The sequence below is a fragment of the Porites lutea genome, chromosome 14 (genome assembly GCF_958299795.1).
Source record: "Porites lutea chromosome 14, jaPorLute2.1, whole genome shotgun sequence".
Taxonomy (NCBI): Eukaryota; Metazoa; Cnidaria; class Anthozoa; order Scleractinia; family Poritidae; genus Porites; species Porites lutea.
The window spans coordinates 16,115,434-16,120,782 of NC_133214.1; the positions used below are offsets into that span (position 1 = coordinate 16,115,434).

General features: G+C 37.6%; 1 long non-coding RNA gene across 1 annotated transcript in view; it reads left to right on the top strand.

Moving 5' to 3' along the window:
• The window catches only part of LOC140924871 (uncharacterized), a 1,461-nt gene extending 253 nt beyond the window's left edge, over window positions 1-1,208 (top strand). Inside the window, exons 2-3 of the long non-coding RNA XR_012164356.1 lie at window positions 228-353; window positions 1,149-1,208. This is a non-coding gene — a long non-coding RNA (uncharacterized lncRNA). The remainder of the gene's footprint in view (window positions 1-227; window positions 354-1,148) is intronic.
• The last annotated feature ends 4,141 nt before the right edge of the window (window positions 1,209-5,349 follow it).

Genomic DNA, 5,349 nt, shown 5'->3' on the forward strand with positions numbered 1-5,349 from the left:
GGTTTTGTCTTTCTTGCATTCGCCGAGATCTCAGAAGTTCCGCTTCGTGTGTTAAGCGGTAGCATGAGACATAATTTGTCTTTAGTTTCAGTTATATTTTGTAATTTATGTAGCTTTTCTTTACCGTGGTGGCATGCGAGTCTTTAATTTTCCCCGTTAGCAGTGTCAACGAAGTAGCTCTACATCCTTATTCAACAAGGGACTGCTTGATTTTACTGATCTTTCAGAGCAAAACAGCCTGGGGTGGTTTGCTAGTGCGTCAGGCCCGACAAACTTCACTTGCTGGAGGTAAGAAGTGTGGCTTGTCTTCGACTAGTTCAAGAAAGGGATATATTTTTTTCTCACCCTAGAAGGTAAGAACTACGTAATCGCTTGAAGAAGAGCTTATCCTTTTTAGTTTCCTTAAGGGGAGAGTACGGGCCAGGGGGGCGAAGGGGGGGCTGCCCCAAATTTTCGAGCCCCCCAGTTTTTGGAGGCAGCAAGAGAAAATTTGGGCGGAGCCAGTTTTTAAAGACGTTTTCATGTTTTTTTTACAATTATTATTTTTTCATTTTTTTGTGTTTCATGTATTTTTTATTTTTATTATTATTTTATTATTTTTCATGTTTTTTAAGTTTTAACCTGAAGTCGGCGTAATATTCCAGTTACAGTGGTTGTCTAGCACGTGATGAGTTTCTTGTTATTAGGGAAGGGTATCATATGTTATTTTACATATTTGCATTTTTTTGTTGTTCGGCACTGCACTAGCTGGAATGGGCTATTTCTGGTCGTGAATTGATTAGAATAAACTTCCGCATAACTTTCTAGAAACATCTCCGCTCGTAGAACACTGTATGGCAGACAACATCAGCAAAGGGCCTGAAAATGAAGAAGTGGCGACTACCTCAGTTTAAATTACGAGAAGAATCTTATTTTTTCAAAAAAAAATCTATCGAGCGGTTTAAAAATTATTCGCTAATTTGTTAAAGTAGACCGAACTGAACTTACAAAACCATTAACAAGACCGCCTCGATACATACTAATCAAATCCTTCTTTCTAGCAATCGGCCAAACCAGCCCTGTGGGCGTTGAACTCTTTTCTTATGTAAAAACTTTCTTTTGTTCCAATAAATTAGCATAGTAACAAGGGGCTTTATTCCTTACTGCAGGGACACTCTCAGAGTTTTCAATTTCACTTTCCATTTGCTACTTATCCTTCTCGATCTGGTCATAGAATACGTTGATCTAGCCATTTACATTTCCTAGTTTAAGATTCGAATACTCAGTTTCAAATCTTGAGATGCCAACGAGGAAATTAGTAGAGAGAGTTGTTTGTTTCCGGTCTTTCCTTGTTCTCGGAAAGCGAAACGATTTGTTGTTGATGATCGGTGGTAGGGCAAATTAAGATTTCTTTCGTTGTGATTTCTAAATACTGGCAGATTCTACATCAACAAAAGATTTTGAGAACTTGATTGCAAGGACAATGGTTACTTTAAAGCATTGCAAAGCATTACCCGCTTATTCAAACTATTTAGAATAGTTTGACGTCTCTTATATAAACTTGCTTGGGTTTACGGTTTCATAGCGATATTTTGAACTTAAAGTGTCAGAGATACAAAAAACCTTATTTATTCTCACTGATAGTTGTGAATCTTTTAAGTTCATCCATTTTACAGGTTGAGCAACAAAAAGTGACGGTTTTTTTCCTACTTTTTAATTTTATTCATGCAACGTTTTGTCGGTTATACAGTTGGTTGATTCGCTCTGTTAAAAAAATGATCTACTTTGATCTCTTGTGTCTCTCTTTTCCTGGCAGTTTAGGATACATTGTATGTCAGCATTATGAATCGCTTTTCGCGTTACCTATATTTGATATACTATTTAATATGCGAGCAAGATGGTTTTGTCTTTCTTGCATTCGCCGAGATCTTATAAGTTCCGCCTCGTGTGTTAAGCGGTAGTATGTGACACAATTTGTCTTTAGTTTCAGTTATATTTTGTAATTTATGTAGCTTTTCTTTACCGTGGCGGCATGCGAGCCTTTAATTTTCCCCGTTCAGCAGTGTCAATGAAGTAGCTCGACATCCTTATTCAACAAGGGACTGCTTGATTTTACTGATCTTCCAGAGCAAAACAGCCTGGGGTGGTTTGCTAGTACGTCAGGCGTGACAAACTTCACTTGCCGGAGGTAAGAAGTGTGGCTTGTCTTCGACTAGTTCAAGAAAGGGATATATTTTCTTCTCATCCTAAAAGGTAAGAACTACGTTATTGCTTGAAGAAGAGCTTATCCTTTTTAGTTTCGTTAAGGGGGGCGTACGGGTCAGGGGGGCGATGTGGAGGGGAGCTGCAGCCCCCGCCTTAAATTTTCGAGCCCCCCCTTTTTTTTAGGCAGCAAGAGAAAATTTGGACGAAGCTAGTTTTTAAAGACGTTTTCATGTTTTTTTTTTTACTATTATTGTTTTATGTTTCATGTATTTTTTATTTTTATTGTTTTATTATTTTTCATGTTTTTAAAATTTTAACCTGAAGTCGGCGTAATATTCCAGTTACATTCACACGAGACAGTGGTTGCCTAGCACGTGATGAGTTTTTGGGTATTAGGGAAGGGTATCATATGCTGATTTACATATTTGTATTCTTTTATTGCTCGGCACTGCACTAGCTGGAATGGGCTATTTCCGGTCGTGAATTGATTAGAATAAACTTCCGCATAACTTTCTAGAATCATCTCCGCTCGTAGAACACTGTATGGCAGATAGCATCAGCAGTGGGTCTGAAAATGAAGAAGTGGCTGGCCTATTTCAGTTTAAATTTGCAATTGTTTTATTAAACGTTCAGCAGTTCACAACAAGAACACAAGGGGATGTAACAATTTTGTGATCCCCACGATCTTTCACACACGTTTTTAAACACTATGAGGTGAAATTGCATGGTCAAACGCGCCTCGTTTGCTACAAATAGCTGCCAAACATAGCTAGACATCAAGATTTTCCTGTTTTACCTTATTCCTAACGATAAAAACTTCATCCCAAAATATTTCGATAACGCTCAGATTAGAGATTCCGCTCTAACTTCAAGAACATCGAGGCGACCGTATTGGAGCGGAAAAAAGGGAACGATTTTGTAAGAACAGTTCCCAGTGCCGAGAAATATTGCTGCAAGTAAAATAGGTAATCGCGTCATTTCGTTGCTTTGACAACTCCGATGTCATTGTAACCCTGATCATGACAAATTTTCATGAATACAAATGTGGTGGCAATTTTTCCAATTGGTTGTTTATGGCGACGTAGTTTAAGCTCGAACTTGGGAGGTATTGACCTTTAAAAACTGTATCGCCGCACCTTCATATGCCAGCACGGCCTATGTTGTTTCGTAGAAATTTGGGTAACTTGCGAGAATTTTTTGGGCTAATGGTTTACCGCCTCCCCTGGCAAAAAATTGCCTTAAAAGCATTAATATGTATGTGATTGGAACACGATTTGTAGAGATTATTTGTTATTTCCTGTATCATTAACCTGGAAAGCATAAACCATAAATAATTGCTGACAAAATGAAAAAACTGGTTTGTAAAAGAGTTGGTAGATTCGTCTATTCTGAAAAGAAGAGCGAATGTAGAACGCAAGCAATATTTCCTAGAAAAGAGGAAGTATTCCTATTGAGTTTTCATAACAAAGGGGGAATGTCTCATTAAGGTGTTTATTGATTAACGTCTTGCTAGTAGAGGACACGGGCCGAAGAAACTTATGAAATCATAAGATATAGTTAAACAAACATCTGTTCGTAAATTCTTCCTATTTGCAGCATTGCGAGTTTTCACCGATGCTGAGCTTTTTAAGTTCCTGAATTTAGGGCCTGCACCCTTGATTACAGGTTCTTTCCTGTAAAACTGATGGCAAGGTGTTTGAAAAAATAAATTAAAAACGGAAAGTAAATAACAGTTGTTTGTCTTGTTCAGCAAACGCGTTGAACTCGTATTAGAATGGATGTGACATGGAAGACAGAGTCTTCCCTCAGTACCTCACAACCTTACTCCCATACGCGGGCTCGTTACCCGTAGACGGAAAATACATATAAAAATTTGATACCTTACCTCACTTGTTTGGTTACGATAGTTGATAAAGTTTTCGCTCTATGGAAAACGGAACGCATATCAAACATTAAATACCGTAGGTGACCTAGGGAGCTACCTCTAGGAGAGCTACCGAGCTCTAGGGGAGCTACCGAGCAGTACCGAAGTTTCTTTGGAAAAGCGAGGAAGTGTGAAACAGAAACGCATGCAAAATGGCTGACAACCGGACAAAATCATTGTTAACCATCAATGAAATTGCTCGTGCAATAATTTTAACTTTTAAAACATTACTCGTGCCATAAATGAACTGAGAAATGTACTCGAATTCATACGATTTTCTATACTTACTACATTCATGGTTAAAATGTTTATAATTATTTTATTACATTTATGGTTCGGGTTTTCATTACATTTATGGTTAATGTTACTGTTATTCAGCAATTATTGAATGAGGCTGAGTAGGATGTGAAGAATAATGCAGATTGAGGAGGATGTTATCGGCTGAGGTGGATAACATCCTCCAAGATCTGCATAATTCTTTTCATCTTAAGAAAGCCGAATTCAATGATTGTCTTATTAGTCATTCAAAATATTTGTAATTTGTTATAAACAAGCTTACTGTTACAATATGCGTTAGTTTGTTCGGTTTTGAATTAATTGATTTGAAAGTTTGCCAAGTACTATTGCGTGACACATGTACTTAAGGTTTGATTGAGTCTCATTAAAACGCATTTTTAACCTACACAAGATCGCGTGCACAGTTCATTGAACTTACTGTTACATCACCTACCTTCTCGAAGACTTTCTTCAAATCTTTGACCTATTTCTCGGCATGGTTTCACGATATAACATATGTTTTTCCTTGAAGATACTCCTCAAAAGTAAACAACATTGGATCCCTCCGGGGATACGTTTTGCTTATTCTTGCATTTCCTATATATAAACTTAAGTCAGGAATAAAGAGCTAGGCTGCCGCGTCAGGAAAGGAGTTTGATCGATTTTATATTATACACTTAATGTCAGATCCCCAGGGAAACAGTTCGTCTCGGGAAATATCAGGACTCGAGGGAAAACAAAACTAACAGGTTTCCCGAGGAACCTGACATTAAGTGTTTTGTTATATTTCTAGACTTTCACGTCAACAGCAACAAAACAATAACCGGAGCGAGCCAAAACAGTCGACTCGGTACTTATAAGAACACAAATTTAATTCTCAAAACCACTGAATGAATGATTTACAAAGTACTTTTCTTATATTATCTGCGTCTTTTTCCTTCACAAAACTTTTTCCTTCCTTATTT